The sequence below is a fragment of the Meriones unguiculatus genome, chromosome 10, assembly GCF_030254825.1.
Source record: "Meriones unguiculatus strain TT.TT164.6M chromosome 10, Bangor_MerUng_6.1, whole genome shotgun sequence".
Classification (NCBI taxonomy): Eukaryota; Metazoa; Chordata; class Mammalia; order Rodentia; family Muridae; genus Meriones; species Meriones unguiculatus.
The window spans coordinates 56,336,794-56,358,453 of NC_083358.1; positions in this window are offsets into that span (position 1 = coordinate 56,336,794).

Genomic DNA, 21,660 nt, shown 5'->3' on the forward strand with positions numbered 1-21,660 from the left:
ACTTGATTTCTTTAAAGACACTGGCTCTGGAGTAAAGAGGGGTCCACAGAACAGGAAAAGTGTTTATAAGGTATCTGGCAGACTGAGGGCTGTTGAACAGAATACATGTGTACATAACTAAACACTAAATAAATGAGTACCACTACTATGAAAACATGGGCATTAAATTAAATGAAAATTTTTCATTTTTTTTAAACTTTGAATTAGATTCTTTAGTCTTACAAAACATTTTGACCACAGTTTCTCCTCTCTCAACTAATCCCTGCTTTCCCACATGCCATCTCCTGAGATCCACTGCCCCTCTGTTTCCCCTCACAAAAGAGAAAACAACCAAACATGAAAAAAACAATAAAATATGAAAACATAAGACAAAATGTATCTGCTCTGGAGGAGCAACCCAACAGAAGAAAAAGAGTCCCAATAACAGGCAAAAAGAGTCAGAGATACACCTGTTCCTAATGTTAGAAATTCCCCCAAACACCAAGCTAACAGTTAAAATGATCTTATATATAATGTTGTATATATAACAGTTATACTTGCAGAGAAACTAATGCAGGCCCTGTGCTTACTACTTCATTCTCTGTAAACCTGTATAAGCCCTGTTTTGCTGTTTTGATGGGTCAGTTCTCCTGGGATCCTCCACCCCCTCTGATTTCTAAGGTCTTTCTCCCCTTCATCTATGGGGTCCACTGAGCTCAGAGGCAAAGGACCTAACAGAGACCTTCAATTTTTATTTTCATTTTTATATTAATTATACTTTATTCACTTTGTATCCCAGCTGTAGCCACCACCCTCATTCCCTCCCATTCTCACACTCCCTCCCTCATCTCCTCCCATGCCCCTCTCCAAGTCCACTGATAGGGAAAGTCTTCCTCCCACTTTATCTGTTCCTAGTCTATCAGGTCTCATCATTACTGGCAGCATTGTCTTCCTCTGTGGTCTGGCAAGGCTGCACCCACCAGGGGGAGGTATTCAAAGAGCTAGCCACTGAGTTCATGTCAGAGACAGTCCCTGTCCCCTTAGGGAATCCACTTGGAGACTGAGCTGGCATGGGCTACATCTGTGTAGGGGTTCTAGGTTATCTCCATGCATGGCCCTTGGTTGGAGTATCAGTGTCACAAAAGACCCCTGTGCCCCAATATTTTGTTTCTGTTGCTCTCCTTGTGGAGCCCCTGTCCCCTCCAGATCTTTCTAGCTCCCCCCCCCCTTTTTTATAAGATTCCTTGCACTCTGCCCAAAGTTTGGTTATGAGCCTCAGCATCTGCTTTGATACCTTCAATTTTTTATTCTCTTTGTGTAATGTCTGGCTGTGAGTCTCTGCACCTGCTCCCATCTGCTGTCAGAGGAAGCCTCTCTGATGATGACTGCACAAGGTACTGATCCATGAGTATAGCAGAATATCAGCAGCAGCAGGAATAATTTCATTGGATTTGTTTGTCTTTTCGGGGGGGGTGTTTATTGGTTTTGCCAGCGGTGTGTGATTCTGCCCTAAATCTCTGGGATTGCCAGTCTCCAGCTTCTGGCCACTCAGGCATTGTCAGTCATTAGCTCTTTCTCTTGGCATGTGCTTCAGGTTAAATCCGACATTGGTTGGCCATTCCCACAAGGTCTGCGCCATCATCACCCCAGCACATCTTTTAGGGGGCACAGATTCAAAGTTGACTGTTTTGTGACTGTGTTGGTACCCAGGCTTCTCATTCTGTAGCCTTCACAATACCTTTCCAGGCCAAAGAACTAGTTAGGATGTAGGAGAGATTTCTCAAAATAATAAACACAAATGGATGAGAAACAGGTTTCAAAATATTCACCATTCTTTTTTATTTTGTTTAAATTTTTATTTTTATTAATTACAATTTATTCATTTTTTATCACCCCTGTAGCTAGTACTGGTCAGAAAAAAATACAAATTAAAATTTCATCGAGATTCCATTTTACATGAATCAGAATGACTAAGATTAATACAACCATTGAGGGATAATAAATATCAATGTAGATGTGGAAAGAATTGCATTGTTTCACTGTTTCTGAGAGTTCAAACTACTGACACAGCTACTATGGTTGTCCATGTTCACTGCTGTTGTGTTCACAATATCCAAGAAATTTAAATATCCTGGATGCCAATCGGCTTTTGACTGGGTAGCCAAAACATGTAATAAACACAATGGAAGATTATACCAACGAAAATAAAAGTGAGGTTATGAAAATTTCAGGTGAACAGATAGAGCTATAAATAATCATTTTAAGTGAACCAACTCAAAGCAGAAGGAAAAATGCTTTAGTTTTTGTACCATATGTGTATGCTGTAGACTCTTTATATAAGTGTGTTTATATTGGAGTCCCCATCATAATCATGAAAGTAATAAGAGGTAGTGAATGGATAGAGACTTCAAGAAACAGAGCATAGAATGATTGTGGTATGAAAGAAGAAAAGGAATAACAACCCAGGAATGGTTAAATGAAGTGGGGCATGGGAGGCCATAGTGTTAGTCATTATGAGGAAAAATATCTAGGAATAAATAACTTTGAAAATACCAAAAAGTAACCCATATTGTAAAAGATTCCTCAAAAATACATACATATTTAAAAGGAGTTTGACTATAATAGAGCAAAGATGTCCCTCAAATGCATCATAGGCTATTAAATGAAAGGCCCAGTGCCAGTTGAAGTCTTCACACCTGTTACTTGTCAATACAAAGTTATTCAGAAACAAGGTCTCTGCATGTCATCAAAATAAATGATGCTGGAAATAAACCAACATGAACCATAACAACAAGAGTACTGAATTTAAAAGGAGTAGGGTGTTCTGACACAGTGACACAAGCAAACTGACAGAGATAGAGGGAATTTCACAAGACAATGGTATAATGGTGAGAAGTGCATATACAAGCCAAAAAATATCCAGGTTTGCAGGCCATGAAAAACTCTCAAGGCAGAAACAAAGAATGACATACTCCAGGGATATTTGAAAAAAAGCATGGCTCTGTCAATATCTGGCGTTGTTCTTGACTTAACAACTAGGAAATGATAACTGAGGTCTTTGAAACCACTAAATCTACGGTACTTTCTCAAGGTCCTAGGAAACAAATATAATAGTATCCTTGAATGCTACTCAATGAATCCTAAATCTCTTATATAAAAATAAGAAAGTATATTAAACCCCAATGAGTAATTCACCTTTGAATTTCTGCACAATTTCCTATTCATAACATAATAAAAATTTCATCATTCCTTAGTTCCAGGAAACTAGACTGAACTTCGGCAATTCCAGATATTATTTTATAGAGATAATGGATATATTTTTCTTTTTTCTTATTTTACTTAGCATACATAAAATATTTTTATGTGTACACATTTTGTGTCCAAACAGCATAAAAGGTAGCACAATAAATTTGTATCAAATATTGCATGCAAGGTTATGTTTTTATTGAGATTTATAGATACACATAAAATAAATTTGCTTAGTCTAAAATTTAATACTGCTATCCATATTTCTCTGAAAGGATGTGTAGTATGAACTGTAAGTTTCAGAGAATCAGGTCATAGGAGTGTTGTGTGTTTTTTGTTTGTTTGTTTGTTTATTTGTTTTGTTTTACCAAGATTCAGTCAAGGAAAATAGCACATCATTCAATACCAAAACTTTTCCAATTTAATCATTCAATATCTAGAATATTAAAATGTTACTTTAAAAAGCATTTTACCATTTGAAAGCTTACCCACTCTAAGAGAAAGCTTCATGTAAATTAACAATGGTATCTTGAGGTTTTGTGTGTGGGGGGGTGTTTGTTTATTTCAATAAAAAGAAGTATTTTGAAACTTCTTGGTTATATATTTTTGCATACATCCTGTGATGAATAATTTCCTTTCTTACACTGATACAGTGTAAAATCACCCAGGAAGAGTGTCATAGGGTGGAATTATCTAAATTAGGTTGGTCTGTGGATATATATGTGTTTGGTGGAGGGTTACTTCATTATGTTAATTTCTGTATGAAGACTCAGCCTAAATTTTGGTGGCACCATTCCCTAGGTTTAAGTCTGGCACATTATACACATAAAAAATGAAAAAGCAAGCTGAGTCATAAGCGTGCAAGCCCTCTGCTCTGGTCTACAGATGTGACTACTTGCTCTAAGTTTCTCCCACCCTGCCTTTCCCTGCAGTGGTGGAGTTGTATGCTCAAGCAACCTTGCTCTCTCCTACATTATTTTGACAGAGTATCACATCCCACCAACTGGATGTAACACTGAGGCAGAGTGTACTGAGAAGGGAGGCCACTTCTGTGATAAGTCTATTACATACCTTTAAATTTTGTAAAAAAGTGTCAAAGTCTTTGGTTTATCGGATAAAAAACTAGTGCATGTTGCAAACAGAGCTTAATGGGCAGTTCTGGAGGAAGCCAGGCTGACAGGAATGTGAGAAAAACAGGAACAATGGAACTGTAGCTCATGAGTTTTCAAAGAATAAGATGAATTCTATCTGGAACTTGGATGGTGGTCATCCATGAGGTCTTTTGGCCAAGTATCTGCTTTTATTCTACCCCTTTTCTGAGATTCTGCATGAAGCTGAATTTAAAGAGAAAGGACTAGTTTGTCTGGCAGAAGAAAATGTCAAGGCAAAATATTGCTAACACCTGTACAGAGTGAGAAGCTTTCACTGAAAAAGAGATCAAGATAATTGTGAAGAAATTTCAAAACAGGAAAACTATACTGAAGGCAATACCCTACCCCTTGAAAGATGCTCCATCTTGTGAAGATCCATATTCATTTTAAGGAAAAAAGGGCTATGTTGAATGTATTTTCTGCTCCTGAAGTGCCTAGAACACTGTTCTTCAGCAGTTTCTACATCAGCTGATATGTCAGTCATTCCAAGGGGTCAGGCTACAGCTTAGATTTGTAGCAGAATATGCACTATCACAATCATACTTTCCAAGATACTTGTTTTAAAGGATTGAGTAAAATATGGAGATCAGCTGAGAACATGTACTATACGGCAGATGCAATCCCTGTGAAAAAGCTCTGAGAGCCATTGCATGGAGTGGTCAGTGTGAAGCTTCAGGAATAGTGAAGATGTCATGATACTGAGTATGCCAAGACGGTTAGATATGTGCCAAAGACAGCTGCAGCATTAGAATGACACTGGTCTAAAAGAGAAGTTTACATGCTCTACATAGCAGAGCTGGAGAAGTGTGCAGCTAGTAAGCCATTTAGAGCCCAGAAAATTACAATATGAGACCCAGATGCTAGACATGGATCTGCAGAATTTGGTATTTGGGTGGATTTGGGATTTCTTTTAATATTACTACTGTATTCCATTTGTTCCCTTTGTATAACAATGTTTAGTTGGGAAATTACATGTTGGAAATATAATAACTTGTTTTAGTTTATAAAATCTCAGCTAAAATACTCTGACCTTTTAAAGTGCTAGGATTTTTAAAGATTAAGAAGACTTTTAAATTGGACTATGTGGAGAGAGGGGCAAGATGGCGGCACCGGGAGGACTCTCATTCTGAGCAGCAGCAGCAGGATCAGCACAGTGACCAGTAATCAGAACTCGTGGCCATAAAACACAGTCATTGTGTTTCCCAGGTGAGAGGATACCCCATGGTGGGGGATTCAATCAGCTTTTAACTCACCCAGCTAAACCGCAGAAGAGATCCCGGTTCCCCCAGATGCTTGGCTGCCAGCCGCCAGCCCCAGCCCCAGCCCAGAGCCACAAGCCAGTGTCTCTGGTCACAGTCCCAGACTGAACCATGCGCACCACACTATCAGAGACTGGAATTTTCAGTCGAGAAATAACCCCAGGGTACAGGAAACGACTGGGACCAGCCTTAGGTCACCCAGACATCCCCTGGAAAAGACTCGGGGTCCACGGGCACCCCAGGAGCCAACCCGGAGCCAGAGCCGGGGACCCAGGTTCCCACACTGAGCCCTGCCTGCCTGTGCGCCTGATTCGCCACCTGAGATAGAACTGTGGGCACCAGGGCATCAGCGAATGAGTTTCACTGTCCGGTGCAAACACACAGGGAGGAAAACGGCTGGTCTGATCTCAGAGCACTCAGCCAACACCCCCAACCTGAGAAGGTCCCCAGAAAATTACTCAGCTTAGGGAGGCACCCAGGTTCCCAAAGGCCGCAAAGGCAGACACAGGCAGCTTCTGCGCACCAGACAGCTGGCAGAGACTGAGCCGCCATCACACAGCTGTGCTCCAGGCACAGGCAGTTTCTACGGCCAGCCAGCTGGCGGACACTGAGCAGTGTGCACCAGGGCAAAAAAAGACACTGGGAGTCCGTGTCTCCAGAGAATCCACGGGGAAGGAAGGAAAGTGTTCTGACCTAAATCACCCAATCCTTCCCTAGAAAAAATCTAGCAGACTAGTGGGGCTGAGGCACCAGCACTCAGCTGTGCTCCAGACACAGGCACAAACAGTTGATGCGCGCCTGATGTCCAACTGGGTCACAGCAGCTGATCATTAAATTTACAACAAGAAACCCAGAAACAGGGCAGCTACCCTCAGGACTTCCCTGGCTGAGAGGAGAACCCTCTCAACTAACAAAGACCACAGTTACCACTCAGGTCTATATCCCTGAGGTGAGCAACTCCTGAAAAAACACCAGCCATCCAGGGACTATACCCAAAAAGCTGAGAAGACATCCTTCAGGAAAAACCAGCTTTCTGCAAAGGGGATTCTCTCCACCACAGGATCCCCAGGAACCACCAGAAAATAACCCCAAACACCTAAGATAGCACAATGGGTAGAGGCCAGCGTAAAAGCTCAAGCAACAAAAGACAGAGCAATATGGCATCTCCAGAACCCAGTTACCCAGGGGCAAGTAGCCCTGGACACCCAAGCATAACTGAAATCCAAGAAGATGACATAACAAGTATGCTCATGAAGATGATAACAGAAGAAACAAATAAGATTCGTAAAGACATAGAGGAAGATAAACTCAAACAGAATATTGCCATTCGTAAAGAAATAGAGGAAGCTGCAGCCAAACAGTTTATGGCCTTTAGAAGGGAAATGCTTAAAACACTGAATGAAATGAAAGAAACAGAGTTGAAGGAACTAAAAGAAAAACAGGAAAGTACAATCAGACAGGTGAAGGAAGTAAACAAAACAACTCAAGACCTGAAGATAGAATTGGAAAAATTAAAGAAAACACAAATGGAAGAAATAATGGAAAGGAAGAATCTAGGGAACAAAACAGGAACTACAGAGGTAAGCATAACCAACAGACTACAAGAGATGGAAGAAAGAATCTCAGGTGTAGAAGATGCAATGGAAGAAATCGATGTATCTGTCAAAGAAAATGTTAAATCCGAAAAATTCCTGACACAGACCGTCCAAGAAATCCAAGACAATATGAAAAGACAAACCCTAAGAATAATAGGTATAGAGGAAAAAGAAGACTCCCTTCTCCAAGGCCCAGAAAATATTTTCAACAAAATTATTGAAGAAAATTTCCCCAAGCTAAAGGAGAGGCCAATTAGAATACATGAGGCCTACAGAACACCCAACAAATTTGACCAGAAAAGAAAATCCTCCTGCCAAATAATAATCAAAACAGTAAGTATACAAAACAAAGAAAAAATACTAAAAGCTGCAAGGGAAAAAGGCTAAGTAACATATACTGGCAAACCCATTAGAATCACACCTGACGTTTCAACAGAGACTATGAAAGCCAGAAGGGCCTGAATAGATATCATGCAGACCCTAAGAGAACACAGATGTCAGCCCAGGCTACTATACCCCGCAAAACTCTAAGTCCTCATAGATGGAGAAAACAAGATATTCAATGACAAAAACAAATTTCAACAATACCTACAAGCAAATCCAGCCTTAGAGAAGACACTGGAAGGGAAAATACAACCCAAGAAAGCTAGCTACATTCAAGAAAACACAGGAAATAAATAACCTCACTTCAGTAAAACAAAAAGCAATCAAGCACACAACCTGATGACCACAGCCAACATCAAAATCAAGAGATCTAACAGCCACTGGTCATTAATCTCTCTCAACATCAATGGACTCAACTCTCCAATAAAAAGACACAGATTAACAGAATGGATACGTAAACTAAACCCAGCAATCTGTTGCATACAAGAAACACACCTAAGACACAAAGATAGACATTACCTGAGGGTAAAGGGTTGGAAGACGACTTTCCAAGCAAACGGACCCAAGAAGCAAGCAGGAGTAGACATTGTAATATCTGATAAAATAGACTTTCAACCAAAATTAATCAAAAGAGATGGGGAAGGACACTTCATACTCATCAAGGGAAAATTCCACCAGGAAGACATCACAATCCTGAACATCTATGCCCCAAATACAAGGGCACCCACATTTGTGAAAGAAACATTGATAAAATTTAAACCACATATAGATTCCCACACATTAATAGTGGGAGACTTCAACACCCCACTCTCAACAAAGGACAGGTCAACAAAACAGAAATTAAACAAAGAAACAATGTCTCTGACAGAGGTCATGAATCAAATGGACCTAACAGACATTTACAGAACTTTACACCCAAACACAAAAGAATTTACCTTCTTCTCAGCACCTCATGGAACCTTCTCCAAAATAGACCACATAGTGGGTCACAAAGCAAGCCTCAACAGATACAAGAAGATTGAAATAATCCCATGTATCTTGTCTGATCACCATGGAATAAAGCTGGACCTCGACAATAACAGAAATAACAAAAAGGCTACACACACATGGAAACTGAACAACTTGTTACTAAATGACAGCTGGGTCAGGGAAGAAATAAAGAAAGAAATTAAAGTCTTTCTAGAAATCAATGAAAATGAAGACACAACATACCCAAACTTGTGGGACACAATGAAAGCAGTGCTAAGAGGAAAGTTCATAGCACTAAGTGCCTTCAAGAAGAAATTCGAGATAGCTCATTCAAGCACCCTAATGGCTCACTTAAAAACCCTAGAAAAAGAAGAAGCAGACACACCAAGAAGGAGTAGACGGCTGGAAATAATCAAACTCAGGGCTGAAATCAATCAATTGGAAACAAATAAAACAATTCAAAGAATCAATGAAACCAAGAGCTGGTTCTTTGAGAAAATCAACAAGATCGACAAACCCTTAGCCAGGCTAACTAAAAGGCAGAGAGACACCACCCAAATCAACAAAATCAGAAATGAAAAGGGGGATATAACTACAGACACTGAGGAAATCCAAACAATCATTAGGACTTACTTCAAAAGTCTATATGCCACAAAATTTGAAAATCTAAATGAAATGGACAATTTTCTTGATCGATTTGACTTACCAAAGCTGATTCAAGACCAGGTAAATCAACTAAATAGTCCTATATCCCCCAAAGAAATAGAAGCGGTCATCAAAAGTCTCCCATCCAAAAAATAGCCCGGGACCAGATGGCTTCAGCGCAGAATTCTACCAGACCTTCAAAGAAGAGCTAACACCAATTCTCTTCAAACTATTCCACAAAATAGAAACAGAAGGAATATTACCAAATTCATTCTATGAAGCCACAGTCACCTTGGTACCTAAACCTCACAAAGACTCAACAAAGAAAGAGAATTTCAGGCCAATCTCCCTTATGAACATTGATGCAAAAATATTTAATAAAATACTTGCAAACCGAATCCAAGAACACATCAAATATATTATCCATTATGACCAAGTAGGCTTCATCTCAGGTATGCAGGGGTGGTTCAATATACGGAAATCCATCAATGTGATCCACCATGTTAACAAACTGAAAGAAAAAAAAATACATGATAATCTCCCAAGATGCTGAAAAAGCATTTGACAAAATCCAACATCCATTCATATTCAAAGTATTGGAGAGATCAGGGATACAAGGCACATATCTAAACACAGTAAAGGCGATATACAGCAAACCTATAGCCAACATAAAACTGAATGGAGAGAAATTTAAAGCAATCCCACTGAAATCAGGGACAAGACAAGGCTGCCCACTCTCTCCATATCTCTTCAACATAGTGCTGGAAGTCCTTGCTAGAGCAATAAGACAGTTGAAGGAGATCAAGGGGATACAAATTGGAAAGGAAGAAGTCAAATTATCACTATTTGCAGATGATATGATAGTATAAGTGAGTGACCCCAAAAACTCTACCAGGGAACTCCTACAGCTGATAAACACCTTCAGCAAAGTGGCAGGATACAAAATTAACTAAAAAAAATCAGTAGCCCTCCTGTATACAAAAGACAAAAGGGCTGAGAAAGAAATTAGAGAAACAACACCCTTCACAATAGCCACAAATCACATAAGGTACCTCAGAGTAACCCTAACTAAGGAAGTATGGTTGTATGAAAAAAGACTTGTATGAAAAAAATTTCAAATCTCTGAAGAAAGAATTAGAAGAAGATAGAAAGATCTCCCATGCTCATGGCTTGGCAGGATTAACATAGTAAAAGTGGCCATCTTACCAAAAGCAATCTACAGATTCAATGCAATGCCCATCATATTACCAACACAATTCTTTACAGACCTGGAAAGAAAAATTCTCAACTTCATATGGAATAACAAGAAACCCAGAATTGCTAAAACAATCCTCTACAATAAAAGATCTTCTGGAGGTATCTCCGTCCCTGATCTTAAGTTGTACTATAGAGCAACAGTTTTAAAAACTGCATGGTACTGGCATAGAAACAGAATGGTGGATCAATGGAACTGAACAGAGGACCCAGAAATAAACCCACACACTTATGGACACCTGATCTTTGACAAAGACGCCAAAACCATACAATGGAAAAAAGATAGCATCTTTAACAAATGGTGCTGGCCTAACTGGATGTCTACATGTAGAAAAATGAAAATAGATCCATACTTGTCACCCTGCAGAAAACTGAAGTCCAAGTGGATCAAAGACCTCAACATAAAACCAGACACATTAAATCGGCTTGAAAAAAAAGTGGGAAATACTCTAGAACTCATTGGTACAGGGGAAAACTTCCTGAACAGAACTCCAACAGCACAGGCTCCAAGAGCAACAATCAATAAATGGGACCTCATGAAACTGAAAAGCTTCTGTAAAGCAAAGAACACCGTCATCAAAACAAAGCAACTGCCTACAGATTGGGAAAGCATCTTCACCAACCCTTTATCTGACAGAGGACTCATATCCAGTATATATAAAGAACTAAAGAAGTTGAAAAGCAGCAAACCAAGTAATCCACTTAAAAATGGGGAACAGAATTAAACAGATAATTCTCTGCAGAGGAATACCGAATGGCAGAGAAGCATTTAAAGAAATGCTCAACCTCACTAGCCATTAGGGAAATGCAAATCAAAACAACCCTGAGATTTCACCTTATACCCATGAGAATGGCCAAGATCAAAAACTCAAGTGACAACACATGCTGGAGAGGTTATGGAGAAAGGGGAAACTTCTCCACTGCTGGTGGGAATGTAAACTTGTACAACCACTCTGGAAATCAATCTGGAGCTTTTTCAGACAACTAGGAATAGCACTTCCTCAAGATCCAGCCATACCACTACTGGGCATATATCCAAAAGAGGCTCAGGTACACAAAAAGGACATTTGCTCAACCATGTTTGTAGCAGCTTTATTTGTAATAGCCAGAAGCTGGAAACAACCCAGATGCCCCTCAACTGAAGAATGGATGCAGAAATTGTGGTACATCTACACAATGGAATATTACTCAGCAATGAAAAATAAGGAAATCATGAAATTTGCAGGTAAATGGTGGGATCTGGAAAGGATCATCCTGAGTGAGTTGTCCCAGAAGCAAAAAGACACACATGGTATATACTCACTCATATAGACATACAACATAGGACAAACCCACTAAAACCTGTGCATCTAAAGAAACTAAGCAAGAGAGAGGACCCTAACTAAAATGTCCAATCCCCATCCGGAAAGACAAAGAGGATGGACATCAGAAGAAGAAGAAAACAGGAAACAACCTAGGAACCTACCACAGAGGGCCTCTGAAAGCCTCTACCCTTCAGACTATCAAAGCAGATGCTGAGCCTGATGGGCAACTGTTGGGCAGAGTGAATGGAATTTTATGTAAGAACTGGGAAATAGTAAGAGCTGGAGAGGACAGGGTCAACACAAGGAGAGCAACAGAACAAGAAAATTTGAACACAGGGAACTTCCCAGAGACTCATACTCCAACCAAGAACTATTCATGGAGATAACCCAGAACCCCTGCACAGATGTAGCCCAGGGCAGTTCAGAGTCCAATTGGATTGCATAGTAATGTGAAGAGGGACTGCCTCTGACATAATCTGATTGGCCTGCTCTTTGATCACCTCCCCCTGGGGGGGAAGCAGCCTTACCAGGCCATAGTAGAGGACAATGCAGCCACTTTTCATGTGAACTGTTTTGCTAAGATCAGAAAGAAGAGGAGAACCTCCCCAATCAGTGGACTTGGGGAGTGGCATGCAAGCAGAGGGAGGACAGAGGGTGGGATTGGGAGGGGAGGAGGGAGGGGCTTATGGGGGGATGCAGAATGAATAAAGTGTAATTGATGAAAAATTTAAAAAAAAGGGAAAAAAATAATTTAAGAACCTTAAATGTCTTTCAAAAGTGGAGGAAAACATGGAGTTAGTCAATTGGCATGGAGCACGACTCGCCCCTGGGAGTAATGGTCTCCTGAACCTACTCAGACCTTGGACACCTCCACTGCTAGTTCTAGAACTGATGCAGGATGTTCCAACGAGGGGGTTAAGGCTTCTCATAATATTTCCTATAATCCCACACCTGTTTGTTTATATCCCCCATTTTTATTCATTATTAGCCAGATAGAGCCAAGTAATTGTGGTAATGATACTTGCTGTTTTGCCCAATGTTGGAATGCTAGTAAATTTAGGTATGCCCTGGTTACTCGCATGCCTCGCTGGGTGCCTGTGCCCGTTGATGCCCCTCATGCTATGACTCTCTTCAGACAGAAAAGGGATCTTGGAACTACAGCCACCATTGTTACTGCCATCTCATTGGCGGCTGTTGGAGCTTCCACCACGGCATTAGCCATGAGTCATACTGGGCAGACTGCTCAGACCCTGAATAATCATTTAGCCAATGTAGCTCATGTCTTAGTTGTACATAAAGGAATTAATGCTCAACTAAAAGGAAGCTTGATGGTGTTCAATCAGAGGATTGACCTCGTGCAGGAGCAAATTGATACCCTTGGCAAATCGCTCAACTTGGCTGTCAATGAAAATATGCTGGACTTTGAGTCACTAGCATATAACATGAGAATTTTTCCTGTGCTGCAAATCTGTCTAAACAATTGTCTAGCTATATTTTAGGTAATTGGACTGGAGAATTCGATACTACGATGGAGCAGCTGAGAGTGGCCATTGTCATGGTAAATTCTACCAGAGTGGACGCAGGACTAGCCACAGGATTATCATCATGGATTGCTGCAGCCATGAATCATCTGAAGGAATGGGCGGGCATGGGAGCGTTAGCAGGCCTTCTGGTGTTGGTCTCCTTGGTTTGCCTGTGGTATATATGCAAGATTAGAGTCTCACAACAGTGTAATGCAGCCATGACCATTCAGGCCTGTACAGCCATTGAAGCAGGACAGTCTCCCCAAGCATTGTTGGCTACCATAAAAAGCCAAAATGTTATGCTCAGGATGAGAGGCTAAGCACTGCACTCAGGGTCAGCCACTTTGGACCCAGAGAAGAGCATGTCTGATTGCATGCGGGTTGATGCCCCAGGTCCCGCCTCTGAGAAAAAGGTATTGGTCAGGTCTGATGCTCTTTGGGTGGATGACACCTAAATGAACATCGGTACAAAGTCCCAATTTATTTCTAATATCAGAGATCAGACCTCTACTCTTGCCTGATGCGTCTAAAACAAAAAGGGGGAACTGTAGAGAGCTGCGGAATGCTATGCCTTAAAGATGGAGCTGGTTTCTGCCTTCCACCTTCCCGATGGTGAGTGCTCTCTGTCACGAACAATTCCACATTTGGCTAAGGCTGAGGATCTGGCTTGCTTCTGTGTATGTGGACCTATCTGCATTGCCCACGTGGCACGCTGGGGTTGGCTACCCAGAGGCTATTTAAGCTGTGAGCTGGCTTTCTCCAGGGTCAGATGATTGTTCAAGGTTCCTGAATAAACTGCATTGAAAAAAAAATTGGACTATGTGATATATTATGAGAAAATGAGGTTTTGGGCAAGAGGAAGAAAGTTTTTATTTAAAAGTAATGTGATTTGTGTAAAGTTGACAATAAGGGGAGAAGGTATGATGGTTCAGATCAACTGTCAACTTGACCCATCAGGAATCACTTGGATAAAGAACCTCAGTGAGGACTTATTTAGATTAGTTTGGCTGGTGGGGCATTGTCTTGACTGTGTTGATGTGGGTAGACTCAGCCTGACAGTTATCATTGCTGTTCCCCAGTCTTGAGTCCTGGACTTTAAAAGAAGAAGGTAAGCCTGCCACAAGAATGCATTTATTGTCTCTCTGCTTTGGATTGTTGATATGAGCAGCTGCCTTAAGTTCCTACCTTGACTTTCTCACAGTAATGGACTGTAATCTGAACTGTGAATCAAAAGAACTCCTTCCTTTCATTAGTTGTTTCTTTCCAGAGTATTTTATGATAAAGGAAAGAAAGCAGGACAAAGATACCTTCTGCCTACATCAGTCGTGCCAGCAGAGAATCATGAGAAAGTCTCTTTACTGAACTGAAGAATATTCCCAATGTACCTCTCTATTTTATGTCTATCTCTATTTTTTCTATTTATGTCTATCTTTATTTTTTTCAGAATAGTCATAGCACAGCCACATTGTTGTAAACATTTTGCTTTTACAGGTGTAGAATCATTGAAAAGTATGTTATTACAAGCTGTTTTTCCCTTTCTGTACATTTTAGAATAGTCATGCTAACATGGAAGGGGAAAATCTCATGGGTCCCCACCTATACAAAAAAAAAATATATAAACCCCTAAGGAATGCGGAGTGAGGCCCTAATTATTATTAAATTCTGAAGATTCAACCCTAAAGTCATACATAACTAGTAACATTAAATGTAATAAGCAACCTTGTTAGGCATATGTGTGTGTGTGTGTGTGTGTGTGTGTTCTTGGTACACACACATATAAAAAATTAAAGAAAAAGGTTATGATTTCATAAAGGAGCAAGAAAGTGTTTGGTGATGGCAGGGATTGGAAAGGGAAAATCAATGTAATTAAAGTTTAATTTAATAATAGAAATAATATTAAAAATCTTTATAATCTTACTCTTCTGAAATACTTGGAGAATTCTTTGTCTCCTTCTATTTCTCCCTCAGTTTGCTTCTCCATGCTCTTGTCTGGTTATGGCCATCTCTTGTATGCTTATAGGAATCGAATGCTGTGCTGTACAATAACAACAACAACAACAAATCAAAATCAAGTTTCATCTTTATTGCCTATGAAACAAACACATTAAGTCAGTATAATTAGTATCTGTGTCTTTCATTGCTCATTGGTAAACTAATAGATCATAACTTATAGGGTTTTGTCAGAATGGGTAAACTGTTTCTTAGAGGGCTTGTAAACATTAAGACAAGTAAACATTAACTTCTGTAAATGACAGTGAAGGAGAATTTGTACATTGTTCTGGCTTCTTCATAGACATGTTTTTATTTTGTTTTGATACAGGGTTTCTCTTTGTATATCTTTGGCTGTTCTGGAACCATCTGAAGGGATGCAGTGCTTTTTCCTTGGGGCCCTAAGCTCCTGCAATAAAGCCTTATGAGACAGGAAATATAAATGCCTGTGCCTTATATCTAAGCTCTTCTATGACTAGCTCATAACTTAAACTACCATTTATAATAATCTACAAATTGGCCAAGCAGATGGTTACCTCTGATCAGGTACTTTGTGTCTGTCCTTCTCATATCTTCCCAGATAGATCTCCTACCTGACTCTATCCCAGAATTTTTTCTGCCTTCCAGATGTTCAGGAAGCATCAGGAGAAAATGGCTGGAGAAGGAAAAAGACAAAAATGTAAGTACTCTGAGAATTTTGGCTGGGAGGAAGCTAATCTAGCTGGGAGATTTAGGATGAAGTAATAATTGCTCAGTATTGTAGTCAAGGCTAATTTAATAAATCTTAGTCTATCTGTGTGGTTACTTGAGAAATAGCTGGTTAAAGAGTAACCACCACAATACTAAATTTATGTATTTATATTAATATTAATTATTCTTTTTTAATACTGGCATATCATAGGTGGAACATAAAATCCAAACTAGCCTGAATACAAACCAGCTTCAAAGCTCTGTTTAAGAAAAGCCAAGAAAAAGAAAGCTGCAAGTTATACCTTCTGCTTTGCACAAACATTAACAATGGCTCTGCCAAGGTCTGCGTGGTGTTAGAAAGGCCAGAGCTGCATGCAGCAGTCTCTCAGAAAAGTCCAGGAACTTGTGGTGAGTGGAGATGGCAGTTTTCTGGGCCAGCCACTGCAGCAGCAGCTGGCAGATGCCACCAAGAAGCAGGTGGATGCCTCACAACATGGCAGGACAAGCTCATCCTGTATGGTAGGTCATGGCAGGAGGCTTAACTCTTAAAGCTTGACCTGTACAGAAAAGAAGGAGAGAGGCATGTCACATACAGTACACTGTAGAAAGCAATAGCTAAGCACATACATAGAAAGACACAAAAAGCAGCAACAGATTCTATGTCAGAGACAGGCCCTTCTCCCCTTATTAGTGGATACAAAGTGAATAGACTGTAATTAATAAAAAATAATTGAAAAAATGCATACTGAATTAACCAGGTGAAAAACATTTAAGCTTATGTTTTAATGTTAGAAAGGTAAAAAGACTCTATGTGAAACATCAAAGGTATATAAAATAGATTTTATTTTACATTTGATAAAATAAAATCCTTAAATACAGAATTAAATAAGTTGAAAGGAATAAGCTACATAAAGATGGGAAAGAGTTTAGATAAAGTAAAAAAAGAAAATTATATTAGCTTACAAGGTCATAAATGAGAGATAAGTAAATGCACATTAAAAATAAGTCTCCAAAGAGGGAGAAAGAAAGAAAAATAGATAAAAATATTATCAAAGGCTCAAAGATAATAAATAAAGAAACAACCTAAACATAGTCAACAGATACAAAGCTTAAGTAATAAAACAAGTCTACATAGACTTAAAGAGATTATAAATAAATAAATAAATAAATAAATGTCTTCAATGTTAAAAAATAAAAATAAGTGTAGAGAAGAAAGACTGGATGACATGCAGTTTTGTTTGGACTATCAACATGCAAATGATGTTAATGTTATGCATCCTCTTTGAGAGAAATCAAAATGGATCAGACCTAGATGGAAATGGACTGCTAAATTATATCAACCTGTTTATTTCAAAGATATTGCAACCTCAGAATGGAAACAAGGAAATAGGTTAAACTGGGAACTGGGCTTTTTATATGTTCATACAGAAGAATAAAAACTGTGGATTCCATTAAAACTGATAAAAATCATATTTGACAGAGGGAGATCTCCTGATGATCTTGGTTACACATAAGAAGAAAAAATCAATAACAATGCAGGCAATGTATATGCTGTTCCCTTTGTATGAGAATAGATTTCAAAATGGCTGGAGTATGAATGTCTATGCATAGCCGATAAATTTTGTTGGCTATAAAATCCTCTAAACTTATGCCATTCTTTTAAATGGAATAGATAAAAACTAGTATTACAGTTTGCTATAAAATCCAGACTTGCTTAAAAGAGACAGATATCTTTCACCTGCTCAAATAAAGAGCAAATAATCATCTTTTTTTCACAAATTTTTTTTAATTTTTCATCAATTACACTTTATTCATTCTGCATCCCCCCATAAGCCCCTCCCTCCTCCCCTCCCGATCCCACCCTCCCTCCTCCCTCTGCATGCATGCCACTCCCCAAGTCCACTGATAGAATAGGTTCTCCTCTCCTTTCTGATCTTAGTCTGTCAGTTCACATCAAAAGTGGTTGCATTGTCCTCTACTATGGCCTGGTAAGGCTGCTCCCCCCCAGGGGGAGGTGATCAAAGAGCAGGCCAATTAGATTATGTCAGAGGCAGTCCCTCTTCACATTACTATGTAACCACATTGGACTCTGAACTGCCCTGGGCTACATCTGTGCAGGGGTTCTGGGTTATCTCTATGAATAGTCCTTGGTTGGAGTATGAGTCTCTGGGAAGTTCCCTGTGTTCAAATTTTCTTGTTCTGTTGTTCTCCTTGTGTTGACCCTGTCCTCTCCAGCTCTTACTATTTCCCAGTTCTTACCTAGAATTCCATTCACTCTGCCCAACAGTTGCCCATCAGGCTCAGCATCTGCTTTGATAGTCTGTAGGGCAGAGGCTTTCAGAGGCCCTCTGTGGTAGGTTCCTAGGTTGTTTCCTGTTTTCTTCTTCTTCTGATGTCCATCCTCTTTGCCTTTCTGGATGGGGATTGGACATTTTAGTTAGGGTCCTCTCTCTTGCTTAGTTTCTTTAGATGTACAGGTTTTAGTGGGTTTGTCCTATGTTGTATGTCTATATGAGTGAGTATATACCATGTGTGTCTTTTTGCTTCTGGGACAACTCACTCAGGATGATCCTTTCCAGATCCCACCATTTACCTGCAAATTTCATGATTTCCTTATTTTTCATTGCTGAGTAATATTCCATTGTGTAGATGTACTACAATTTCTGCATCCATTCTTCAGTTGAGGGGCATCTGGGTTGTTTCCAGCTTCTGGCTATTACAAATAAAGCTGCTACAAACATGGTTGAGCAAATGTCCTTTTTGTGTACTTGAGCCTCCTTTGGATATATGCCCAGTAGTGGTATGGCTGGATCTTGAGGAAGCGCTATTCCTAGTTGTCTGAGAAAGCGCCAGATTGATTTCCAGAGTGGTTGTACAAGTTTACATTCCCACCAGCAGTGGAGAAGGTTCCCCTTTCTCCACAACCTCTCCAGCATGTGTTGTCACTTGAGTTTTTGATCTTGGCCATTCTCATGGGTGTAAGGTGAAATCTCAGGGTTGTTTTGATTTGCATTTCCCTAATGGCTAGTGAGGTTGAGCATTTCTTTAAGTGCTTCTCTGCCATTCTATATTCCTCTACAGAGAATTCTCCGTTTAGCTCTGTTCCACATTTTTTAAGTGGATTACTTGGTTTGCTGCTTTTCAGCTTCTTTAGTTCTTTATATATACTGGATATGAGTCCTCTGTCAGATAAAGGGTTGGTGAAGATTCTTTCCCAATCTGTAGGCAGTCGCTTTGTTTTGATGACGGTGTTCTTTGCTTTGCAGAAGCTTTTCAGTTTCATGAGGTCCCATTTATTGATTGTTGCTCTTAGAGCTTGTGCTGTTGGTGTTGCAAAGAATCATCTTGACTGATCTGTGTGCACTGAACATTCCATATTTATATTATTGGATAACATAAGAACTGTATGTTACTTGTGAAAGTTTATATGTTTACATAACAAAAGGACCAGACATCAATGAAGTTGGGTTTACCTGACAAGATTCATTCTGGCGGATGCTGAAAGGCCGATATGTTTGTTACAGACTCCTGCACAATGCCACCTCAGACTGCTTGTGTTTCAACACAGCTTGCTTCCAGGAAAGCTTCAAAGAAAACTGGTGATGGCAATCCATCCAGCCTTTCAGACAGTTCCAGCCAAATCTTCATTTAAGACACTGCGTTTAAAGATAATGACAATTTACAACTAGTTTTCTTAAGTCTTGCTTTTTTTTAATTTTTTTTTTTAAATTTCTTTGGGCCTTCAAAAAGGAAAACTTTGCCACCAAAGAACAAAAAACAACCTTGAGAGGATGACACTAGATTTCCCAAATGGTGGGGTGAGTGTTTTTTGGTCACTCGCCATTTTACAAAGTGTTACATGGTTTGTAACAGGAGGGAAACAAGGGAAAGGAGATAAAATTAGGTCTTTAAAAGGTGTAGGGGGTGAAAAGAGAAAAGAGGGAGACTGAGCCAGAAGGAGAAGTCCAGGAAACATCAGGAAGAGAGCTTGACCAGGAAAAGACAATAAAATGCAAGTATTATGGGGATATTGGCTGGGAGGAAGCTGGAGTAGCTGGGAGCTTTAGGATGGAGCAACAATTGCTCAGTATTTTTCTCAACGCTAATTTAATAAATCTTTCTAGTCGTGGTTATTTATGGAATAGCTATGGTGGAAATTTACCACCATAGTAAATTTATCAGTTATATTATTTTTTAATGAGGATGAAATATAGGGTGCTGAAGGGCACATAGTCACACACAATCATACACCTTCATACACAATGATACATACATAAACACACATACATGCACAAACACTTATACCTATAGACAGACATATGCCCCCCTCCCCCATGCAAAGTTTAAGAAAGTGAGTTGTAAAGCATGGGAGAATATCTCATGTCTCTGGGATGGAAGTACAGAGAACAGTGCATCTTCTTCTGAGCCACAAACTGAATAGTGCATGATGCTCTGCTAGAGACTCTTCATTAGCATACGTCTAAATCTCATCTCCATTTTTAATTCTGTTATGCCATGAATCAACCTCATCTTACTACTATCATATATTGCAAATTTCAATGAATAGAATACCATGATGAAAAAGATAATTTTATTTCATTGCCATAAATTGCTTAGGTAACAACATGTCTATCATTGCATTTCTATCTAAAAAAAAAGACAATTTTTTTCTATACAGAATTTTTAATCATGAAACCAACTAGAACATTGACTGTGTATAACCTTATTGTCCAGTTTACCTGTTGTTTCTGAGTCCAAATTCCTAATAAATTGTTTCTACTTTTTGTATGTGTTTATGGTACTTTTATGAGTGTGCCCATGCACATGGCAGTGCATGCTTGTACCCATGTATGAAAAGGTCAAAAGTCAGCTATTTTTCATTGTTGGTTTTCCCTGTATTTTCTGAAACAGCATATCTTGAAAAATCACGGCAGGAGCTAGACTACCTAACCAGAGAGCTGGTGGGGTTCACCTCTTTCTTTCCCACACCTCAGCTGTGGGCACAGGGTTTCAGATGGGTGTTTCTCCTTCTTGATGTTTATGTGAGGGCCAGGGATTCATATTCAAGCTTTCATGTTTACCTGGCAAGCACTTTACCAGCTGAGCCATCTCCTTAGTCTCAATTTTTTTCTCAAAATACTATAATAAATTATCTGCACTTCCCAATCTTATGCCATGCCTTCCAACACCTTTCTATCTAGATGTGAAAAACCTAAGTTGTGAAAGTATAGAAAACTTAGCTTGGGTTAAGTTTAACATAGGAATTTTTAGTCCTAAAGATTTATTTATATTATCCTTTTTAATTTTTATTTTGCCCTTAAAAGAATGTTGCTCAAGTCAAGCTGTTTCAAAGTTCCAAATCCACTGTTAAATATTTCTTAAACATATTTTCTGTGGATTAAATCCTAGCAATAAACAGAACACCAACAGCACAGGCTCTAAGAGTAACAATCAATAAATGGGTCCTTATGAAATTGAAAAGCTTCTGTAAAGCAAAAGACACTGTTGTCAGAACAAAACGACAGCCTAAAGACTGGGAAAGGATCTTCATCAACCCTATATCTGACAGAGGGCTGATATCCAGAAATATAAAGAACTCAAGAAGTTAAACAGAAACAAATCAAGCAATCCAATTAAAAAATGGGGTACTGAGGTAAACAGAGAATTCTCTG